Raw genomic sequence first — 25,561 nt, forward strand, 5'->3', positions numbered from 1 at the left:
CGTCGGGCACTTGAATAATCTGAGGAGAAACGGGATTCCAGGGGCTGAGAGGCTATGCAAAGCTGGAGAGCAGGGAGCGATTGAGGGTGACTGCTGGTAGCGCAGGAGCGCATTTGCTGAACATGTTTAATACACGGCTGCCCCTGGCCGTGCAGCAAACCACCATCCCTGGCTGGAGTGGAGCGAAACACAGCGCAGGGAGGCCCCGCGGTGCACTCGGCATCGCTGATGTGGTTCAAACGCCCCCGAGACAATGATGGCCCCTGAACCCTCAAGCTCTCCCCCTACTTAAGGGCATAATGACATTGGCACAACTTTTCAAACCGAAGCAAGCAACCTACTTAAGGTACAATTTACACTCCCACCAAGGACTACAAAGACCATCATCCCTTTAAGCCACGCCCACTCAGGGCGGTTCCCTCTAATTGAATAAAAATTAGAAAACGAAGGGTGAGAGTACTGCCTGCTTTTTGGTTTGAGCCCCATGAAGAAGAGGCGTTTAGCCTCGAAACGCGTCGGGCACTTGAATAATCTGAGGAGAAACGGGATTCCAGGGGCTGAGAGGCTATGCAAAGCTGGAGAGCAGGGAGCGATTGAGGGTGACTGCTGGTAGCGCAGGAGCGCATTTGCTGAACATGTTTAATACACGGCTGCCCCTGGCCGTGCAGCAAAGCACCATCCCTGGCTGGAGTGGAGCGAAACACATCGCAGGGAGGCCCCGCGGTGCACTCGGCATCGCTGATGTGGTTCAAACGCCCCGGAGACAATGATGGCCCCTGAACCCTCGAGCTCTCCCCCTACTTAAGGGCATAATGACATTGGCACAACTTTTCAAACCGAAGCAAGCAACCTACTTAAGGTACAATTTACACTCCCACCAAGGACTACAAAGACCATCATCCCTTTAAGCCACGCCCACTCAGGGCGGTTCCCTCTAATTGAATAAAAATTAGAAAACGAAGGGTGAGAGTACTGCCTGCTTTTTGGTTTGAGCCCCATGAAGAAGAGGCGTTTAGCCTCGAAACGCGTCGGGCACTTGAATAATCTGAGGAGAAACGGGATTCCAGGGGCTGAGAGGCTATGCAAAGCTGGAGAGCAAGGAGCGATTGAGGGTGACTGCTGGTAGCGCAGAAGCGCATTTGCTGAACATGTTTAATACACGGCTGTCCCTGGCCGTGCAGCAGAGCACCATCCCTGGCTGGAGTGGAGCGAAACACAGCGCAGGGAGGCCCCGCGGTGCACTCGGCATCGCTGATGTGGTTCAAACGCCCCCGAGACAATGATGGCCCCTGAACCCTTGAGCTCTCCCCCTACTTAAGGGCATAATGACATTGGCACAACTTTTCAAACCGAAGCAAGCAACCTACTTAAGGTACAATTTACACTCCCACCAAGGACTACAAAGACCATCATCCCTTTAAGCCACGCCCACTCAGGGCGGTTCCCTCTAATTGAATAAAAATTAGAAAACGAAGGGTGAGAGTACTGCCTGCTTTTTGGTTTGAGCCCCATGAAGAAGAGGCGTTTAGCCTCGAAACGCGTCGGGCACTTGAATAATCTGAGGAGAAACGGGATTCCAGGGGCTGAGAGGCTATGCAAAGCTGGAGAGCAGGGAGCGATTGAGGGTGACTGCTGGTAGCGCAGGAGCGCATTTGCTGAACATGTTTAATACACGGCTGCCCCTGGCCGTGCAGCAGAGCACCATCCCTGGCTGGAGTGGAGCGAAACACAGCGCAGGGAGGCCCCGCGGTGAACTCGGCATCGCTGATGTGGTTCAAACGCCCCCGAGACAATGATGGCCCCTGAACCCTCGAGCTCTCCCCCTACTTAAGGGCATAATGACATTGGCACAACTTTTCAAACCGAAGCAAGCAACCTACTTAAGGTACAATTTACACTCCCACCAAGGACTACAAAGACCATCATCCCTTTAAGCCACGCCCACTCAGGGCGGTTCCCTCTAATTGAATAAAAATTAGAAAACGAAGGGTGAGAGTACTGCCTGCTTTTTGGTTTGAGCCCCATGAAGAAGAGGCGTTTAGCCTCGAAACGCGTCGGGCACTTGAATAATCTAAGGAGAAACGGGATTCCAGGGGCTGAGAGGCTATGCAAAGCTGGAGAGCAGGGAGCGATTGAGGGTGACTGCAGGTAGCGCAGGAGCGCATTTGCTGAACATATATATATATATATATATATATATATATATATATATATATATATATATATATATATATGATAGTATATATATATATATATATATATATATATATATATATATATATATATATATATATATATATATATGTATAAAAAAGATCCCTCCTTACAAGTAACCAGAGGACACAGCGGGGATACGTAGGGGAGTTCCTTTAATGACATTCGCTCGGCATGATGCATTTCGGCTTTTGTCTGCCTTCCTCAGATGCCGCTTGCAAACAAAGGGTCCACTTCGCCATTTCCCTTGAAATACTTTGGCCCTCCCATATGTAGGAGGTCTTCTGGCTCCACTTGATCGGATGCAGCTGCAGTCGGGTGTTGAAGACTGCAACTACCATGATTCCCTGTTTCGGTAAGTACCGCTCGTGGAGTCTGAAGTCCGCTCGCATGAGCGCTGTTGTGCCTGGCAAGGGAATATTGAACTGGAACCCCTAAATTACTGTCCAGAAATCCCTTGGGTCCCCAACGTTCAGCCCCATTCACAAAAAGCAATCCGGGACATGAAACAGCAATGTCTTCTTCCTGTCTCACTGTGAAGTCACAGTCTGTACCTGACAGCGCCCTCTTGCCTGGTTTGCTTCCGAGGCGGTCCTGCGGTATCCGATCCCTCGGTAAAATTGCCACATTGCAAACAGTCCGCAGGACACTTGTAGAACGGGTCCTCTAACACGCGTGCTGGGAACGCGTGGAAATATCAAAAAAAGATCACTCCTTACAAGTAACCAGAGGACACAGCGGGGATAGGTAGGGGAGTTCCTTTAATGACATTCGCTCGGCATGATGCATTTCGGCATTTGCCTGCCTTCCTCAGATGCCGCTTGCAAACAAAGGGTCCACTTCGCCATTTCCCTTGAAATACTTTGGCCCTCCCATATGTAGGAGGTCTTCTGGCTCCACTTGATCGGATGCAGCTGCAGTCGGGTGTTGAAGACTGCAACTACCATGATTCCCTGTTTCGGTAAGTACCGCTCGTGGAGTCTGAAGTCCGCTCGCATGAGCGCTGTTGTGCCTGGCAAGGGAATATTGAACTGGAACCCCTAAATTACTGTCCAGAAATCCCTTGGGTCCCCAACGTTCAGCCCCATTCACAAAAAGCAATCCGGGACGTGAAACAGCAATGTCTTCTTCCTGTCTCACTGTGAAGTCACAGTCTGTACCTGACAGCGCCCTCTTGCTTGGTTTGCTTCCGAGGCGGTCCTGCGGTATCCGATCCCTCGGTAAAAATGTCACGTTGCCAACAGTCCACAGGACACTTGTAGAACGGGTCCTCTAACACGCGTGTATATATATGCCTTCTAGCACTGATAAGAGGGCTGCAGAGAACTACACCGATTATGTGGGGAGTCACCTGTAACAGCTGGGCGCTGAGGAAGGCAACACTTCTGCCGAAATGCATTCGCCATCAACAGTGTGAATAAAGAAGCTTCCCTGATTGTCCCCCGTTGTGGCCTCTGTTCTTTTCTGCAAGGAGAAGTTGGAGTTCATATATATATATATATATATATATATATATATATATATATATATATATATATATATATATATATACGTGGGTATGTATATGAATATGGCAGTGTGTGGTGGGGGTTGGCCACAGGACCTGACCTTGGCTGAGGGACTTTTTTTTAAATAAAAGGGAAGGGGACCACGTGACCCTCCTCCCTGAACCTATTATGGACCTGGGGACCCCGTTCCCCAGGGCCATATATATTTTAAAGGGGAGTGGATCCACATGGCCCCTCTCCCCAAGCCTCATTAGGCCCTGGCGACCCCACCCCCCAGGGCAATGTTTTTTTAATTAAAGGGGAGTGGGCTGCGTGACCGTCTTCCCGAGCCTTATTAGGCCCTGGAGACCACTTCCCAGAGGGCTGTTTTTTTAATTGAAAGCAAGGGGGGCACAATGCCCCCCTTGCAGAGCTGTGATCGACCCTGGGAACCCCATCCTCTAGGACCCACATTTCTTAAAGGTGGGTGTCCTGATGCCCACACAGGGCACCCACCATGTACTTATTTTGCGCAGCGCGGGGAACGCCAAGGCCCCGTGCCCCCAGCCGGCTCCCGCATGAAGTGGGAGCTGGCATTTCTCCCCCTCACATGGTCCAGCTACTTATGCTGCTCCGTCCAGAGGGGAGCAATATTTTATCTGTTTTCCTGCCTACATCACTGCGGGCAGGGAAACAGATTAAAACTCTGGTCCCAGCCAGCAGGGGAATTTTCAAAGCCCCTGTTGACTAGGAGGAGACTTTGTATTTTCTCCTGCATGGCAGGAGTTTTCAAAATGCTCCCACCAAAGCAGGAGCAAACACAGGATTCCCTGCCCCCTCTGGTGCAGGCAGGGAAACCACTATATCCCAATGGTGGGCTCTGCGGGACATAGCTAGTGAACGGTCCCTGGGTGATGGGGTTCACGGGCCAAAAATGACTCAGGGAGTGGGATTGCTTTTACTTACTTTAGCGGCCCAGGGGATAGGGTCCACGGGGCTTTAGAGGCTCAGGAGGAGGGCTGTGTGCCCCCTATACATAAAATAGACACCAGGCCCCGGGGATGGGGTCCCCGGAGCAGCACACCCCCCTCCCTTCCAAACACCGTAGGGGATGAGGTCCCTGGGGCCACAAATGGCCTGGTGATGGGGCTGCATGCCCCCCTCCCCTTAAAAAGATTTTGGGCCCTGGGGAATGGGTCCCCAGGGCAAAAATTGGCTTGGAGAGTGGGGCCACATGTGCCTCCCTACAAAAGTGTTGTCCCCCTGAGCCCTGCCCCCTGGGTGGAGGGGGGGGGGGACGGCAGCCTGCACTTGTTTTTTGTTGTTGTAGTATGCTGTGATTCTTGGATCCTCTGCAAATTCATGGTAAAATTAAAAAAAAAATGTTTAAAATGTATTTAGCCCCACCACCAGGCCTAGAGGGTCAGCGTATCCCTACCCTGCCCCCTAATGCCTCTTTGTTTCTTCTTATTTTTAGGACTCGGGACTGAGTCACGAGTCCTAGGATGGCTGCTACCACTTCCTGGTCGAGGTGGTGGCAGCCGATCATATCTCAGCAGATGTCAGGATTCGCAGAGACTCAGTGTCCCGAGATATAGAGAGTTTCTGAACATTAATTGCTTAAAACTACTCAACGTATTCACACCAAATCACAACAAGCATTTGCAATGCAATAGGTCTCGCATTAGGAAAGTTTGAGCTATTGGTATTGTAAATGACAAATTATTTATTTATGTTTTGTTTTTGAAAATAGCTAAATTAATAGCTTTGTCATTTACAATGCCATTAGTTATAACTTTCGCAAATGTGACACCTATAGCATTTGTAATGCAATATGTGTTGTATTTACGTGACTTACATGTATTGACATTACAAATAACAATGGCTTTTCATTTTTTTAAATAATTAATACTTAAATGAAAGTCATTGTAATTTATAATGGCAATAGCTTAAACGTTTGTAAATAACTTTTGTGAAGATTATGTTCAGTGTATTTTATTGTGACGAAAGTCCAAGAACAGAAGTGAAATATTAACATCTTTTTGTTACATTTATAATAAAGCTTGAAACATTGAGAGAACATATTTGAACCAGTTGTTGTTGAATGGTTGCACAGATTGATGCTGTGGTGGCGCTGAGTGATGTTGTGATGGCGAATGAGTGATGCTGTGGCATTCAGTGATGCTGTGGTAACGCATAGTGATGTTGTGGTGCCCCTGAGTGATGCTGTGGTGGTGCTTAGTGATGCTGTATGCTATGCTAAGTTTTGTTTTGCTATCCTATGTTTTGTTTTGTTATGCTATGCTATGTTTTGCTATCCTATGCTTTGATTTGTTATGTTATGCTATGCTGTGGTTTGTTATGATATGCTATGTTTTGTTATGATATGCTATGTTTTGTTGTGTTTATTATGCTATTCTTTGTTTTGCTATGCTATGTTTTGTTATGCTATGCTATGCTGTGTTTTGTTGTGTTTGGTATGCTATGCTATGTTTTGCTATGCTATTATATGTTTTGTTTTGCTATGCTATGTTTTGTTGTGTTTTGCTATGTTTTGTTATGCTATGTGTTGTTGTGTTTTGTTATGCTATGTTTTGTTATGTTATGCTATGTTTTGTTATGCTATGCTATGTTTTGTTTTGTTATGCAAAGTTTTGTTTTGCTATCCTATGCTTTGTTATATTATGCTATGCTTTGTTTTGTTATGCTATGTTTTGTTATGCTATGCTATGTTTTGTGGTGTTTTGTTATGCTATGCTATGCTTTGTTGTGTTTTGCTATGCTATGTTTTGTTTTGTTATGCTATGTTTTCTTTTGCTATCCTATGCTTTGTTTTGTTATGCTATGCTATGTTTTGCTATCCTATGCTTGTGTTTGTTATGCTATGCCTGTGGTTCCCAAACTGTGCGCCGCGCCGCCCTGGTGCGCCGTTATCAGGAGCCAGGAGCGCCGCGCACGATCTGGGAAAGGAAGTGTGAAAGTCACACTAAGAATGTGTCACTTTCGCCTCCGTGATGAATAGGTTGCTCTGCCCCTAGTCTCTGCCTTTCTGAAGCAGAGCATCACGGCGGCCGGTGGGGTGGGTGGGGGGGGGCAATCAACTCTTTCAGCTGCTGATGAGCTGTGAAAGAGATGCTGGTCAGTGGCAGAAAAGAAGGTGTTGCAGCACAGGAGGGGGGTCATGCTCCTTGTGGAGTCATGAGCACCTTCGGTTATTTAGATGCAAATAGCATTGAAAGAGTAAATTAAACTAATTTTGTGATTTTTTCCCCTCAATTTTTATATGAGCAAACCCAACACAAACATATTGGAGTGCTTTACATGAGCACCAATGACATTTCATAAGGACATGTTCCTTTTTTAGATACGGAGAGATTAAAGTGATTTGCCCAGGTTCACAGAATGTTGAGCCAAAACCAGAATCAAACCTAATTCCTCAGTTCCAAAGTGGGTAGCTCTGACCTCAAGCTCCATCTTCTCCCCTCCTCTACCCATGCTCAGGACCCGTCCAGGGAGTACACTCTTAATATCTATGTCATACATCTGTGGTTCCCAAAGTGTGCGCCGCGGTACCCTGGTGCGCCACGAAGGGAAGCCAGGGGCGCCGCGCCGCTGTGCAGGATGTGGGTCTGAATAAAATATATAATTATCCTCAAAATGTAGTGAAACTGCGAGCCGCCAATTTTGGAGCTGGGGAACCGGGTTCGACCCTCGACGTCAGCTCAGAATCCGGTGTTATTCTGGGCAAATCACTTAATCTCCCAGCGCCTACAAAAACAGAATACATGAATGTATCCTTGTGTAATGTGACTGGTGCTCTTCGGGTCGGGTGCAGGGTCAGGGGTCTGGTGGAGAGCGTTGGGTGGGTGGGTGCGGGGTCAGGGGCCTGGTGGAGAACGTTGGGTGGGTGGGTGCAGGGTCAGGGTCCTGGTGGAGAGCGTTGGGTGGGTGGGTGCAGGGTTAGGAGCCTGGTGGAGAGCTTAGGGTGGGTGCAGGGTCAGGGGTCTGGTGGAGAGCGTTGGGTGGGTGGGTGCGGGGTCAGGGGCCTGGTGGAGAGCGTTGGGTGGGTGGGTGCAGGGTGGGGGGCCTGGTGGAGAACGTTGGGTGGGTGCAGGTTCAGGGGCCTGGTGGAGAGCATTGGGTGCGTGCAGGATGAGAGGCATGTTGGAGGGCGTTGGGTGGGCGCCTTATGCCCTGATGCAGCCGCACTCTGCCAGCTTCTGTCTTTGCCTCACTCCTCGTTGAGGGGTCGTCACTCGTGACTGCTGCATGTTGGAGAGTGTGAGGGGAGAAGGGTGCAAGGCAGAGGGGAGAAAGGGTGCTAAGCAGAGGGGAGAAGGGTGCAAGGCAGAGGGGAGAAGGGTGCAAGGCAGAGGGGAGAATGGTGCAAGGCAGAGGGGAGAAGGGTTCAAGGCAGAGGGGAGAAGGGTTCAAGGCAGAGGGGAGAAGGGTGCAAGGCAGAGGGGAGAAGGGTGCAACGAGGAGGGGGAGAAGGGTGCAAGACAGGGGAGAAGGGTGCAAGGTAGAGAAGGGTGCAAGGCATAGAGGAGAAGGGTGCAAGGCAGAGGGCAGAAGGGTGCAAGGCAGAGGGCAGAAGGGTGCAAGGCAGAGAGGAGAAGGGTGCAAGGCAGAGGGCAGAAGGGTGCAAGGCAGAGGGGAGAAGGGTGCAAGGCAGAGGGGAGAAGGGTGCAAGGCAGAGGGGAGAAGGGTGCAAGGCAGAGGGGAGAAGGCTGCAAGGCAGAGGGGAGAAGGCTGCAAGGTAGAAAAGGGTGAAGTAGGGTACAAGGGGAAGGGGGAGAAGGGTGCAAGGTGGAGAGGGAGAAGGGTGTAAGGCAGAGGGGGAAAGGGTGCACGGCAGAGGGGAGAAGGGTGCAAGGCAGAGGGGAGAAGGGTGCAAGGGGGATGGTGATGAAGATAAAAATGTCCCCCCCCCCGAAAACATTTCTGCGGATACCCATGATCAGAGCCCACCTCACGTAAACTTCTTGTAACGCCACAGAGCTCCTTGAGCCTTTCTCTAGCCTGGTTACTTTTAGTGCGAGTGCTTTATACTACTCTATGTATGCATTGAGATGTACTTTATAAGATCTTTTGATTGCAAATAAAGTTTTATGACAGTGATGGCTACTCTCTGAATCCTTCATCACGTCTAGGCTTGATTCTTCATGTAGACCAGTGGTTCCCAAAGGGTGCGCCGCCGCACCCCGGTTTGCGGGTAAAAAAACTTGTGGGGAGCCACGGCCAACTGCCAATTAGGTCAAGGGAGCCATGGGTCAAAAAAGTTTGGGAACCACTGTGCTATGCTATGTTTTGTTATGCTATGCTGGTGAGGGTGTGTGAGGGTGTGTGAGGGTGAGTGAGGGTGAGTGAGGGTGTGTGAGGGTGTGTGAGGGTGTGTGAGGGTGAGTGAGGGTGTGTGAGGTTGTGTGACGGCGAGGGTGTGTGAGGATGGGTGAGGGTGAGGGTGTGTGAGGGTGAGGGGGTTGAGGGTGTGTGAGGGTGTGTGAGGGTGAGGGTGTGAGGGTGAGAGCGGATGTGTGAGGGTGTGTGAGGGTGAGGGGGTGTGAGGGTGTGTGAGGGTGAGGGTGTGTGAGGGTGAGGGTGTGTGAGGGTGAGGGTGAGTGAGGGTTTGTGAGGGTGAGAGGGGTGTGAGGGTGAGGGTGTGTGTGAGGGTGAGGGGTGTTAGGGTAAGGCGGTGTGAGGGTAAGGGAGTGTGAGGGTGAGGGGGAGTGAGGGTGAGGGGGGGTGAGGGTGAGGGTGAGGGGGAGTGAGGGAGAGGGTGTGTGTGAGGGTGAGGGTGTGTGGGGCTGTGAGGGGGTGAGGGGGTGTGAGGGTGAGGGGGTGTGAGGGTGAGGGGGTGTGAGGGTGAGAGGATGTGAGGGTGAGGGGATGTGAGGGTGAGAAGGTGTGAGGGTGAGGGGCTGTGAGGGTGAGGGGGAGTGAGGGTGAGGGTGAGGGAGCGTGAGGGTGAGAGTGTGTGAGGGGGAGTGAGGGGGTGTGAGGGTGAGGGGGTGTGAGAGTGAGGGGGAGTGAGGGTGAGTGAGGGTGAGGGTATGTGAGGGAGAGTGAGGGTGAGGGGTGAGGGGATGTGATGGGGTGTGAGGGTGATGGGGTATGAGGGTGAGGGGGTGTGAGGGTGAGGGTGTGGGGTTGTGAGGGTGAGGGTGTGTGAAGGTGAGGGGGTGTGAGGGTGAGGGTGTGTGAGTGTGGGGGTGTGAGGGTGAGGGCGTGTGAGGGTGACGGGGTGATGGGGGTGTGTGAGGGTGAGGGTGAGGGTGGGTGAGGGTGAGGGGGTGTGAGGGTATGAGGGGGTGTGAGGGTGTGTGAGGGTGAGGGTGTGTGAGGGTGAGAGGGTGTGTGAGGGTGTGTGTGAGGGTAAGGGGGAGTGAGGGGGAGTGAGGGTGAGGGGGAGTGAGGATGAGGGTGTGTATGAGGGTGAGGGGGTGTGGGGCTGTGAGGGGGCTGTGAGGGGGTGATAGGGTGAGGGGGGTGTGAGGGGGTGTGAGGGCGAGGGGATGTGAGGCTGAGGGGATGTGAGGGTGAGGGTGAGGGGGTGTGAGGGTGAGGGGCTGTGAGGGTGAGGGGGAGTGAGGGTGAGGGTGAGAGTGTGTGAGTGGGAGTGAGGGTGAGGGGGTGTGAGGGTGAGTGAGTGTGAGGGTGAGGGTGTGTGAGGGAGAGTGAGGGTGAGGGGGTGTGATGGGGTGTGAGGGTGAGGGGGTGTGGGGGTGTGAGGGTGAGGGTGAGGGTGTGGGGTTGTGAGGGTGAGGGGGTGTGAAGGTGAGGGGGTGTGAGGGTGAGGGTGTGTGAGTGTGGGGGTGTGAGGGTGTGTGAGGGTATGAGGGTATGTGAGGGTTAGGGGGTGTGAGGGTGAGGGTGTGTGAGGGTCAGAGGGTGTGTGAGGGGTTGTGTGAGGGTGAGGGTGTGAGTCGAGGGGGTGTGAGGGTGAGGTGGCGTGAGGGTGAGGGGGTGTGAGGGTAAGGGGGTGTGATGGTGAGGGTGTGTGTGAAGGTGAGAGGGGGAGTGAGGGTGTGTGAGGGTGAGGGTGTGTGAGGGTGAGGGTGTGAGAGGGTGAGGGGGTGAGGGGGTATGAGGGTGAGGGTGTGAGGGAGGGTGAGGGGATGTGAGGGTGTTTTTTCTGTACTGTCTAAATATATGCTCGTGTTTTGCGACGTTGTAGACTTGTTCCCTGGGTGCACCTGTTTGGGTGGCCATTCTTTGTGCCATCGACATAAGTACTCCCTGAGGACCTTACAAGGTCAGTGGGTGGTAGCCTTACAAGCCCATGTTTCTAGTTAAGCGGGGGGTCGGAAAAGAGGGTGCCTTTGTGCATGGCTGTGTTTTGGGGGCGTTAAGAGCGTAAGTCATCTTCGATGTTGCTGGAGCGTTTTTCAGTTGTTAGGTGTTGTGATCAATGTGTGTTGTAAAAAAGACGGGCGGGCGGCTTTTTTGCCCGGCATTGTTTAGTGTTATGTACACTCCTCGAAGGCAGATGCAGACAGGCATTTTTAAAACTTGTGGTCCAGTTGTGGTTGATGCGGGAATTCGTTTCTTGTTAAAACCTGTTTTGATGGTGATTGCCCAGTTGGAGACCGTGAGTGCCTTTCTGCTGAGCTCTGAGGGCATCGGAAGAGAGTGGCTCCTTCCCACTATGATTAAACAAACATATGCCCCTTTTTTGTTGACGTACTTTGGATGGAAACCCTGGAGCGATGGCGCTTGAGGCCAAGCGGGGAGGACGAGGCTCGGGGACGGGCAGGAGGCTGAAGCTTTAAACAATAAAACATGGCCACCAGCTGGCAGTGAGTATCCACCACATTAAACAAGCATGCAGTCAGGCTGATACAAAGAAGCCTCTCAGAGCAGTGAAAAACAAGCTCTCAGCATTGCGTGGGGGGGTTGGGGCGGAGGAGCAGAGCAGATTCCTATGAAGTCTGATGGGGGGGTGGGCGGGGGAGTGGATCCTTTGAAGTCTGATGCCGAGGCTCACAAGCTGATAACAAATGGTGTGTGATGTGATGTGCACGCGCCTGGCTCACATGAACTGTATCGAATCCGCTGTTTGGGGAGACTTTTCGGAAGCCTCACTATAATCTCGCCTACCATCCCTTTGGGATGAAATAGACGAGACCTAAAAAGCACTCTTTCTGGACTAAGATGTAGCTTTTCTGCCAAATGTGCTGTAAATCCGTTTAGCAGTTTAGGCAGTAGGTGTCTCTAAATTTCCTATGGAAAAATTAGTGGGGGAAATGTGGGAAATTAGTGGAGAAGTGTGGCTCACTGGTTAGAGGAGGCAGACCCTGAAGCAGAGGTCAGACCCGGGACCAGGGTTCAATTCCCGACGCGGCAGGGTCTTGAGCCCAAATATCCACGGACTCGATAATTCTCGTTTCGGTGCCTACTCGAATCACGGGTTCACACTCTGCAGCTCTGGGCATTAGCCTGCTTAATCTCCACTACGGCCCCCCCGCGGCGGGATGCCTGGCTTCCACCTTGGGGATGCCCATTACGGATATCTCACAGGGAAAAAGTCAGGACGGGTTCCCAAGGCAAGCGCCGAGATGCCTGCGGGTAATCGAGCGCCATATAAGAACGCATAATAATAATAATAATAATAATAATAATAATAATAATAATAAATGCATTTTGGGATCCCCCTTTTTCCTCTGCCCATGCTTCACGAATCACCCCAATACTTTCAATGTACAAACTAGTTAAAAAGTGGCACTTTTTTGGAAAGTTTTGAGGATAATTGTCAAGCAGCACCAATGATAAATATATAAATATATATATATATATATATATATATACACGATAACGCTCCCACAGCGGACCGTACACATCAGCACTCTCCAGGAGAAGAACGGACACCAAAATCCGGTAATTAATGCAGCAGAGTTTTTTTATTTTTAGTTTGAATCTTCAGTGAATCAGGGGTGCCAAGATCTGACGCGTTTCGGCAATCCTGTCGCCTTGCTCACCAGATGAAAGTGCTTGTGAGTGCATTACATTTAAATTGTGAACCACCAATCAGAGCACTTTTTACCAAATATCACGTGACCATAGATGATAGCCAATGACATAGAAAATAGACTTAATATTAGTCGACTTTCCTATATTAACAACAAACGCAATGTGAATAATACCTGTACAAATACATAAACATTGCAACGCGGATATTTTGGATAAATAATACAATACATTGTTATCATTGCCCAGTTAATATCTAAAACTATAAATATCCTGAACATTATTAAAATCATAACAATTCATGGCAAATGACAAAATCGTCTTCTATCTGCTTAATGCATTACTATTTATAACCCAAATATATCTAAATCTAATTAGAAAAACTATCTCTTTTGGCTATTGTGTCACATGTATATAGATTTTATAATATGCTAACTATACTAATGTAAAGTGCTGTTGTGCTAGAAAAAGTGCAGTAAGTGAATAAAGTGCTTAAGTGAAAATGAAAATTAGGGAATCCCAGCCGGGAACCCTATTCGGAAAAAAGAACCAGCGTTCCATATAACTTCATTTCATAGAACATTTGCTAACAGTTTTAGTCCAGTAGTAAAGTGATTAGTGCATAGCAGCTGATTAAGTACATTTTATCTAGTGCAAATTACATCTGTGCAAACTGGTGCCAATAAATAGTATAAAATCAAAAATTTGAATAAATTGATGATAAAACACACATCTACTAGCTGCCAGATGGAGACATATAATACTACTATATACATATTAAAACCAACTGCCATCACTGTATATAATTACAACTCAATCGGACTGTCACCATAAGCCTCTATAAAAACCCACTACTTTTATATGTTACATACTGTCATAGATATTGATGCAAGTCCTCACACATATTCCGACCTCGGGGGCTCTTAGTGTCCAGTTCTAAAATGTACCTAGTTTCTAGTTGTCTAAGAGCCTTATCTCTGTTGCTTCCTCTTTTGTTTGCTGGGACACTATCAATAACAAAATAAGATAGTACATTTAAATTGTTATTGTGTTCAGATTTAACGTGTCTAGCAACGGGGTATGTTGGGTCCCCAACGAAGCAGCCCGCAACTTCACGCAGTGGCTGACCGCCTGCACCGACGACCTCGCGCCACTGAAGAACCCTCCCAGCAGACCCAGAAGCAAGAAGGCCTCCTGGTTCACCGACGAACTCAAGGACTCCAAGAAGAACTGCCGCACCCTCTAGAAAGCCTGGCTCCTCGACCAGACCACAGACAACATGACCGCCCTCAAACACGCCACCCACAAGTACCACCAGCTTATCCGCACCACCAAGAAGACAGCACTGAAGGAACGACTGGACAACAACGCCCACGACAGCAAGGAACTCTTCAGCATCGTCAAGGAGTTCTCCAACCCCAGCACCGGCAACAACTACATCACTCCTTCACAAGATCTCTGCGACTCTCTCGCCTCGTTCTTCCACGGAAAGATCGCCGACATCCACAACAGCTTCGGCGCACCATCCACGCACCCAACTGCCGAACCAATGCCCCCCACTGCCACCCTCTGCACCAGGACCACGGTAACCACCGAAGACACAGCCCGCACGATGAACACCATCCACTCCGGATCTCCAACCGACCCCTGCCCCCACCACATCTTCAACAAGGCCGACTGCACCATCGCACCCCAACTCCGGGACATCTTCAACACCTCCTTCAACACCGCCACCTTCCCGGAGAGCTGGAAGCATGCCGAGCTCAGCGCCCTACTGAATAAACCATCAGCGGACCCCACCGACCTCAAGAACTTCCGCCCCATCTCGCTCCTCCCTTTTCCTGCCAAAGTCATCGAGAAGACCGTCAACAGACAGCTTGCCGCCTTCCTCGAGACGAACGGATCGCTCGACCCCTCGAAGTCCGGTTTCCGAGCCAACCACAGCACCGAGACCGCCCTCATCGCGGCCACCGACGACATCAGAACCCTGCTCGACAACGGGGAAACAGCGGCCCTCATCCTCCTGGACCTCTCTGCAGCGTTCGACACCGTCTGCCACCGCACCCTAGTTCAACGCCTCAGCAACATCGGGATCCAAGAGAAGGCACTGGAATGGATCATTTCGTTCCTCGCCGGAAGAACACAGAGACTCCGCCTCCCCCCGTTTCGATCCGAGGCCACCGAAGTCATCTGCGGCGTACCACAAGGATCATCACTCAGCCCCACCCTCTTCAACGTCTACATGAGACCTCTTGCAGCCATCGCACGCCAACACAACCTCAACATCATCTCCTACGCCGACGACACCCAACTGATCCTCTCCCTCACCAGAGACCCCGTCACCGCCAGAACTAGCCTACACGAAGGGATGAAAGACGTCGCCAAGTGGATGAAGAACAGCCGCCTAAAACTGAACTCAGACAAGACGGAAGTCCTCATCCTGGGACCATCGCCCTCCGCCTGGGACAACTCCTGGTGGCCCCCCGCCCTGGGCACCACTCCCAAGCCAACAGACCACGCACGCAACCTGGGCTTCATCCTGGACTCCTCCCTCTCGATGACCAGACAAGTCAACACCGTCTCCTCATCGTGCTTCAACACCCTACGCATACTCCGCAAGATCTTCCGATGGATCCTGACCGAAACCAGCAAGACGGTCACCCAGGCACTCGTCACCAGCCGACTGGACTACGGAAACACCCTCTACGCCGGAACCACAGCCAAGCTACAGAAAAGACTCCAACGCATCCAGAACGCCTCCGCCCGACTCATCCTGGACATCCCCCGACGCAGCCACATCTCCGGCCACCTGAAGGACCTGCACTGGCTCCCCGTCAGCAAGAGGATCACGTTCAGGCTCCTTACCCACGCACACAAGTCTCTCCACGAACTGGGCCCCAAGTACCTCAACGACCGCCTGACCTTCTACACGCCCACCCGCCAGCTACGCTCTACAAGCCTCGCCCTCGCCACCCTACCACGCATCCGAAGAGCCACCGCCGGAGGAAGATCCTCCTCCTACCTGGCAGCCAAGACATGGAACTCCCTCCCCATCCACCTTCGGCTGACCCAGGACCATCTCGCCTTCAGGAGACAACTCAAGACCTGGCTGTTCGAGCAGTAGCGGACCCCTCCCCCAAGCACCTTGAGACCCTTCCGGGTGAGTAGTGCGGTATGCAAATGTTTTGATTGATTGATTGACTGTTGCTCGTAAATGTTGTATTATTCGTGCCTGTACTGGAAGTTTTGTGCTTCCAACATAGCGGAGACCGCAAATACATGTCAAGACATAAACTACGTATTCTGTTTTGCAGTTAAAATTACTTTTTATCTTGATCAACTCCTCAGAAAATGCATTTTTGTAGGAACGAGTATTCGCACCAAACTTGCAGGCTCTGCAACTACTACATTAAAAAAAAAACTTCTTTGTGGAGAACCATGCATTTTTGTTGAGAAGTTCGGGACTGTTTTTTACCAGATCAGACCGCATAGAATATGCTTTTCGGTCAGTGATACTGGGTTTTATAGGCAAGACTCCCTTAAGAACCCCATCCGTTAAAACAATGGGCCACTGTGCATTGATGATTTTTCTTATGGCATGCGATTGCTTACTGTACGTGGTAACGAATCTGCATTCTGAATTGCCATTCTCGCTAGCTGAAACCGTGTGCCTAGCTTGAACCTGCTCTGTTTCAGTGCTATGGGTGGTGGCAACTGGTTGCAATAAATTGGACCTATTAAGTTGATTGACTTTTTGCAAAGCCAATTTCAATTTATATGACCCATATCCTCGAGCTAGCAGTCTAGCTTTGGCAATTTCCTGTGATTCTTTCCATGCCTGATCCGTACTGCATGCCCTTCTAATTCTTAAGAATTCTCTAAATGGGAGACTCTCTATGGTATGGCGTGGATGAAAACTAGACGCGTGCAATAACGTATTGCCAGCAGTTAGTTTTTGGTACAGACTAGTTTCAATAGTCCCGTTGAAAATTGAGACCTCAATGTCCAAAAAGTTGGTGTGTGTATTGTTGATGTTACTGGTAAAGGCTAGGTTAAGGTCATTGTTATTGATGCATTTCACAAAATCATTAGCCTGATCTATACTGCCCTTCCACACAATAAAGACATCATCAATATACCTCCACATGTGGGCAATATGAGTATCAAAAAATGCCCTGTGGTGTCTTCTGAGGACATGCTCCTCCCACCAGCCAACATGTAAACATGCATAGCTGGGGGAGAAGCATGCCCCCATAGCCACGCCTCTCTTCTGTCTGTACATCTTGGTATCAAACAAAAACACATTATTCATCAAGCATTTACGGATCATTTCAATGAGCATTTTGTTGTGCTGGTACATCCCCATCTCTCTCTGATCGAGATAGTATTTAATAGCTCGTAACCCGTCGTCATTCTTGATGCATGTATATAATGCCGTTATATCCAACGTCAAAAATACCATGTCCTTGGTCCATTGCACAGTGTTTAATTTGTTCAAAAAGTCTCTGGAGTCTTGTAAATATGTAGGTAAGGCTGTGACAAACTCCTGCAGATAATAATCAACATACTTGGAGGTATTTTCGAAACAACTATTAATGGCCGAGATGATAGGTCTGCCTTGAAGTGGATTGAGTCCTTTATGCACTTTAGGGATAAGGTAAAACAAGGGTAAAACTGGATACTTGTTAAACAGAAATTTATATTCATCCTTGGTGATTAAACCTTCCCTTAACCACTTCGATAAATCATTTTTATAGTCATTATTGATTTTCCGTACTGAAATTCCATCACTACGTTCGTAACAATCTACATCTTCTAGTTGTCTGAAAGCTTCTGCCCTGTAAAGATCTTTATCCCACAGGACAATATTCCCCCCTTTATTTGCATTGTTAATGACAACCTTCTTATTGTCCTTCAGTTTTTTCATGAGTTGAAAATATTCCTTTGTTTTACTAGTAGTTTTAGTTTTGGACCTGCAATTGTTTCTATACAAAGTTTTAAGTTCGTCAGTGATCCTTTCGTGAAAGATGTCCAGGGCATCTCTCGACATGATGGGCACAAATGTGGATGGTGGCTTAAATGGACTGTTTCCCGGTAGGGAGATTTTTATTCCCTCATTTTGTGCAACCATTTGTGAGCCCAGAGTTTCAGTACTATCCTCCCTTAGTGTATGCAATGCTATTAATGTGGGAATAGAACCTGCTGACAAACCTGTTAGAACTCTCGTTGCCGAAGTAGTATCTTTGATTGTGTTACTTCCCTGGTTTTTAATCATGAAAAACTTGCGTAATTTCAGTTTGCGTATGAACTTATAAACATCCACCTGCGTTTGAACAAAACCAAAATTGCTCTCCGTGCAGAAACTGAGGCCTAATGTTAGAAGTTGTTGTTCAGCAGAGTTTAGTTCTATATCAGTGAAATTCACAATGGTTTTGTTGGTATTACCTGTGTTTACCTGCGCCAATTCTTTTTCTGGCGTCCTCTGCCGGTTACGTTTTGCACACTTCCGCCTTTGTTTCCGCCGTCTGTTCCTTGCTTGCCTTGTTGAGGTTGCGTGGCTCTCGACCGAAGGGACTGCAGTCTTTGTTCCCTTATAAAATCCAATTCATCCGCATATGATATTGGCCCCAGTGATGTCAAAGAAGAACTGGACATCCGGGAACCGCTTCCAGTGTCTGAGTCATGACCACTTGCTGTTGAACTGGTATTGGAACCCATTTCTTGCCCGTTCACAGTTGTTATTTGATCTGTTTCATTTGCGCGTGTATCCACTGGATTTGGTCGTGTGAGCGCTCTATGTTTTTTTACAAAGTCATATTTACGAGCAAATGTAAACACTTGCCCTCTCTCATAGTCATTCTTATCTCTGGCAAACTTCCAGACCTTCCTATATATATATCCACAAAAAGAAGCTCCTTCTGGCTGCTTGTGCGCCGTGGGAGGTGGCGCACACGCCGGCGGAGCACGCCGGTAATACATTTTCACGAAAAGTTCCAAATACGTGCGCTCTCAGTAAACAAAAACATATGTAGCTGAATAAACACCCTTGGAACTGATGAAGACTGGCAGTTTTGTTTACTGAGAGCGCTCGTATTTGGAACTTTTCGTGAGAAAATATATATATACTAATAACTAATCAACTTGTCAGGGGTCTTATCGAACAGAATTTCCTTTTTTAAACCTTTTACCAACGAATATATGGACTATTGGTGCTATTGGTTGATTTAATGAAATTTGGTTTCTAAATTGAGAACCCTTATGAATTTAGCCCATCCAGGGTAAAAAATTTTAACATTAGACTACTTATATGTTGATAGTCGGGTAGAGGTGTATTGTTTATTCAACATTACGAACATTGCCTTTAATTCTGGTTTTTCTTTAATGTTTGAGTTAATTACCATTCAAAGATGGCGCTCATGAATTGTAAAATTATCCGTTTTCACTTTCAATTGTCATGCCTTATTTTAACTTCCGCCTTGCCGTCGCCAGCTGACACTGACGAAGGCAAGTGCTGAAACGCGTCTGTTGATTTGAATTTTTTGTGTGCAATAAACCTGGAAGAGGTTTAACCTACTGTGAGTGCTGATTCTTGCTGGTTTTCGGACTGCGGAGCTTTAATATATTAAACGGCACGCCGCCGTTTGTATCGGCACCCACTCGGCTGAGTGCGGACTCCATACGGCGACATTGGAGCTGAGAAACCGAGGAGAAGGAGAGCGCACCGCCAAGAGCAGTCGGCATTACCTGGACCAGCCCCGAGGAACACGGACCGCAACTGCAGGCCCGTGTGACGGAGACGGACTGAGGGAGGTAGGAGACACCCGACTTACTTTGAATTCACTGGCACGAGTGAATTAGGATGCACAATCGAGCTCAAGAACTAAATTAACGAAATTAAATGTTCAGCGACACAGCGCCTGGAGGCGGCAAGTGGCATTTTTAAAGAGCGATCGGGGCCACAGGCACGGGACGCCACACAGACAGTTGACACAGCACAATCTGCGCTTAAAAGCAAATACTATCAGCTTGAACGATTATACGAACGTGAAACGAGAAAGTGGTGGGAGGCCACTTCGCTGCAACACTATGTAGAGGTGAAGCGGGTTCCACGCGGTCTCCGCATCTATACAATTCCAGCCTACGAAAACCCGGATCCTGAATTACTCAGCCAGTGGGCTGAATATACAGCACACTCCTCAGAAGGCATGCTGAGACTTCTCATTAAGTTTGCGTGGAAAGACAGAGAGAAGGCATTACAGGACATTGAAGCGCTGGAAAAGGAGATCGTGGAATTGACTGATCAGGGGCAACTAGACACAGAGAAGGAGTCTATGAAGAAGAGATTAACTGGTTAGGAAAAGAAGATACAACTGAGGAAACAACAGAAGTTTGAACGCGACGCTCGTGATTACGAGCAAGGAAGGATATTGACATTTGCGCGCAAGTACGACGCACCACGCCGGGATCTGAGGGCGAGGCGACAGAGGCCACAGGTATCAAGAGATACCTCAGAATCCGAGGTTACAAGCGCGGAGCAGTCAGAAGAAGAGATAACAAGTGGAGGCCAACAATCTGGGCTTAGATGCGAGCCGCCTTCTTTTCGCGAGGAATGCGATCTAATCCGCCAGAATTGGCTGAGGGATGGAAAAAACGCCCTCCGGACCAATCCACAAGTGTAAGCGGAGACGCATCACGAGGCGCAGAGGGAGAAGGCACAGGGAGAGGCACCAGAAAATTGAGGAACCGACAGGCCAGGACCAAGAGGAACTGACGGAGGATTTGAATATAATCAACCTCTCACAAAGAATCCTTACAGCAGATGAAAATAGGTGAGCATAGCGCCTTCAAGCCAACCTCTCGTTTTCACCCCCAAACACCGACTGATGCAGTGGACGTTTTCTCAGAAGCAGTTAGTCGCGACTTACAAGAGTTATCCAGACTAGAAGAGTCCCAAAAGGGGAACATCAAGTGGAATCTCTCATTTCAACAGAGAGATGCCATTTCAAATCTTGAACAAGATGACTCAATCGTGATAAAGCCTTCGGACAAAGGCGGAAACGTAGTCATCCTGAGTCGTGACAACTATTGTAAAGAAGCCCTACGTCAGTTACGGGACCGCGACAACTACATGCCAACAACGGAACATGAATATCAAGAAAGCATCTGGGAAATATCATTCCCTTATTGAATACTGGTATGGGAAGGGAGTACTAGGAAGGGAGGAATATCTATTCTTGCAGAACAAGCAGCCGAGACTACCCAGTTTTTACCATCTCCCAAAAGTACACAAGGACGCCACGCAGTCACCAGGGAGACCGATTGTGTCATCCATTGGAGGATTAACCGAAAAGATGTTGAAATTTATTGACTCATTTCTGGCCCCATGGGTAACTCAGTTAAGTTCATACACGAAGGACACTAAGGACTTCCTCAGACAAATACAGGATGTGGAGTGGGAGGATGACCTGGTGATGGTAACAATGGACATCTCTAGTCTATATACGAGTATCAGACATCTTGATGGGATTGAAGCGGTGAAAACCTTTTTGAGCCTACGACCTGCCCGCTACCTGGAGCATAGCATAATGATTTTGGACTTTATGTCTTTCTGCCTGAATAATAAAATTTTTATCTTTCAGAACCAGCGATACAGACAGGTCAGGGGGACCTCCATGGGCACCTGCTTCGCCCCCAGCTACGCAAATTTATTCGTGGGCTGGTGGGAGAAGCGGGTGGCCTGGGCGGATGATAAAACCGATTGGGTCGATAGGGTGATATGCTGGAGAAGGTATATCGACGAGCTCTTCCTTATTTGGAGGGGGTCGGAATCCTCAGCAATGGAATACATAAGGGCCCTGAATCAAAATGATCAGAATCTGCAATTCACCTACAACATGAGCAAGAAAGAGGTTAGCTTTCTTGACCTAAGGGTTTTCGTTGATTCAGGCACTATCCAGACCGCGCTCTTTAGAAAAGAGACGGCAGGGAATTCCGTTCTACATGGACGAAGCAGCCATCCAGCTCCCCTTGTTAAGAGTATCCCCTACGGGGAACTGTTGAGGATAAAGCGCAACAGTTCCCTTGAGAAACATTTCACAGAGGCCGCAGACAGAAGCGTGCAATGCTTTAAATCTCGTGGCTACTCTAGAACTGTACTCCAACAAGCTGAAGAGAAGGCGAAAGCCGTTGATAGGCAAACTCTGCTGACTGAGAAAAGGATTGAAACAACAAAAGGTGGAAGTGGCATAATTAGACTGATAACAAACTATTCGGTGGCAGCGAATAGAGTCAGAGCCATTATGTCCAAAAATTGGGGGATCCTCAAATCTGATACCATAATTGGCAAAGATTTGCAAGAACACCCTATGATAACATTCAGGAAACTAAGATCATTGAAGGACAGGCTAGTCACAACCCATCTATCTAGGGAAAAGCCCAAAGGAGATCTGCACGCCATCCATGGGTCGTATCCATGTGGGAAATGCAAGGCCTGCAGTAACAGCCAGAGGGTACTTACCTATCAGGCGCCACACAAGGACTCTAAGATTAGGATCAGCAAGTTTATTACTTGCTCGACCACATTTGTGGTATACTGTCTAAAGTGTCCCTGCGGACTTCGTTACGTGGGGAGTACCACGAAGGCAGTTAAGCTGAGAATCTTGGAGCACCAACGGGCCATCATGAATAAGGATGAGAACTACCCGATGGCCCGGCATTTCGCCACTCATCACAACAGTGATAGAACTCTACTTAGCTTCTTCAGTTTGGACTGTGTCCCACAAGATATAAGGGGTGGGGATCTGAAACGGAAGCTTAGGCGGTTGGAGTCAAGATAAATTATAGATCTTCAAACGAAGTCCCCGGGAGGTCTCAATGCAGGGGAAGAACTACTATCACATCTATAGTAGTAGTAATTGAAATTACGTGTGTTGAGCTGTGGTAGCTGGTTTTTGGACCCTTTATGATGAATCTGATGTTTAGTAGTTAATTTGACAGTGTGGTGCAGGGGGTATTGGTGATTATGATTTGCAGTTTCACTTAGTGGGCCATTCAGGCCTTAATAACTAATCAACTTGTCAGGGGTCTTATCGAACAGAATTTCCTTTTTTAAACCTTTTACCATCGAATATATGGACTATTGGTGCAATGTGAATTATGTTGATTTAATGAAATTTGGTTTCTAAATTGAGAACCCTTATGAATTTAGCCCATCCAGGGCAAAAAATGTTAACATTAGACTACTTATATGTTGATAGTCGGGTAGAGATGTATTGTTTATTCAACATTACGAACATTGCCTTTAATTCTGGTTTTTCTTTAATGTTTGCGTTATTCACCATTCAAAGATGGCGCTCATGAATTGTAAAATTATCCGTTTTCACTTTTAAATTTTCATGCCTTATTTTAACTTCCGCTATGCCGTCACACGCCAGGACTTGTAACACTCCGTGAAACCGCTACCAGGATCACAGCGTTGAGATACTGATGGATGGCTTCAGGAACTTGGAACGAGAACTCCTTTTTCAACCAGTAGAACACAGCGTACTAAACAGACTCGAACACGCTCCGATTTGGTCTTGAGCGCTGCAGCCTTGAACCCGCTACAAGCAGTTCAAAAACGTGACCTGAAGTCCAGGTCCTGCACTGCACTAAACCGCGCTGATCTGCCCGAAAATATTTTTCATTCCAAATACATCGGTAAAACCACCTGGGGTATTGAACACACGCGATCACAAGCACAGGCTCGCAACTGGTACCGGTGGGCACGTCACAAGTCCTCTTTGTAATTACCTGGGATGCCCCACGCAATCACCTTCAGAAACTGCGGCAGGGACCACAAAAAGTAACTGAACCCTTCAACTGAAACCCAATAAAAAGTGCGACGGCCCTTGAAAATCATACAGCCCTGATGAGAACACGTTAATTTATATCTCGAGTTCGAAACGCGTCGGCCAAATGGAGACAAGCACTCTTGAATGACTGAAACTTGATTCCTTTCTTTCACTGATTAATATTTTGCATGTTATTAATTCATCTGTTCTCCACTTGATTTTTTCTTAATTGTTTTCACCATTCCTTGATTGGAATTGTATCAATAATGTGGATACTTTGGTAATGTTTATATGATATTGACCAAACTTGAATATTGTGCAAATGTACATATGAAATGTACATATGAAATGTTTTGCTTCATGTTTTATGTAGTAGTGTCATAATTTTGTATAGTCGATTCTTTTGAATAATTGTGTATATATGGTATGTCTTTTTCGTCAAATTATCTTTCTGCCTGAAAATAAATAATTCAAAAGGTATAAATAAAAAATACCACACAAATCCTCAATCAATAGGTGATTTGTTACTCCAATTAAGGAGACGTTGCAAAGTATATGTACGGCCAGCACTACGTTTTTTCTAAAATTTACATACGGTCCAGCTGCCCGTACGTCCCAGGACCTAACTCCCTGTTTATAACACTTATTTTAACTTCCGCCTTGCTGTCGCCAGCTGACACTGACGAACACAAGTGCTGAAACGCGTCTGTTGATTTGAATTTTTTGTGTGCAATAAACCTGGAAAAGGTTTAACCTACTGTGAGTGCTGATTCTTGCTGGTTTTCGGACTGCGGAGCTTTAATATATATATATATATATATATATTTTTTTTTTTTTTCTTGGATTCTCCTTGCTCCGACCCTCCCAGCAGAAGCCACGGCACAGCAAGCAGGTAGGAATTTTCAAAGTTTTCTTTATTTACACACCATGTGCAAAGTAACATGCATTAAATCGGACGGCCTACACGTTTTGGCTACTGCTAGCCTTCCACTGGACCATAGAGTCCCTGGTGTCTAGACCATTTTTAAAGTGCTCAGTACAGTTTAACCCTTTTCCATTTCCATTGTCCATCTAGACTGTCAACCTTGCTTACAGGCTATGGCTCATAGTGCTAGCCATTTTATAGGTGTATATAATTCATTATATAGATGTATACAATTGTATAATAATCTCACAGTGAAGTACTGATTGAGAGTTATATAATGTATATATATTCTACACCTACGTATTTACAAACTATTTACATTTCTACAAAATCGGTGAAGATGTCTATCCAACTGATTGCTGTATTATCATAGTGAAGTATATAGTGAGCTTTCCAAAACTGTCACTTCACTTATGTTGGAGGGGGAATAGTAAAGCTGCTGCCTCCTAAATCCAACCCTTTCCCTTGAGTTACTTAGGTTTGAGTTGGAGTTGTAAATCTGACCCCTCCAAAGTCAGTACTTTACCTACTGTTTCTTAAATTGAAGTGGGAGCAGTAAATCTGACACCTTCAAAGTCAAACACTTTTCCGGCTTTTGTTTATGTTAGAGTGGTAATGGTAAATCTGATCCCTTCAAAGTCCAACATTTTTTCTACTTTTGGTTGCTTTGAAGTCAGACAAGTAAATTTGACCAATAGCAGTCTAATTTTATATATGAATGTTTATTCGTGGATGTATGACATTACAACGCATGCTTTTACCACGCATGCCTTTACAAAGCGGTATTTACAACGCATGCCTTTACAACGCATAGCGCTTTGGGGTGCTGGATAGTGAATAGTTTAATTTACTATTCCAACTCCAGTCCCCGTGGATAGTAGGGAACGTGTTGGATAGTAAATTAAATCTATTCCCTATCCTAGAGCGCCCCCCAGCGCAATGCGTTGTAATGGTTAGCGTTGTAAAAGTTGCGTCGTAAAGGCACTGCGTGGTAAAAGTTGCATTGTAAAGGATGTTTCCCTTTATTCGTATTTGTTAAAAACATTATTTTTTCTTATTTAATAACAAAAGCTTTTTAATGTAATTTTGTATGAGGTGTTTCTAAGTATTGAAGTAATGTTATTTTTATTATATGT

Source organism: Lissotriton helveticus, chromosome 5_1 (assembly GCF_964261635.1).
Source record: "Lissotriton helveticus chromosome 5_1, aLisHel1.1, whole genome shotgun sequence".
Taxonomy (NCBI): Eukaryota; Metazoa; Chordata; class Amphibia; order Caudata; family Salamandridae; genus Lissotriton; species Lissotriton helveticus.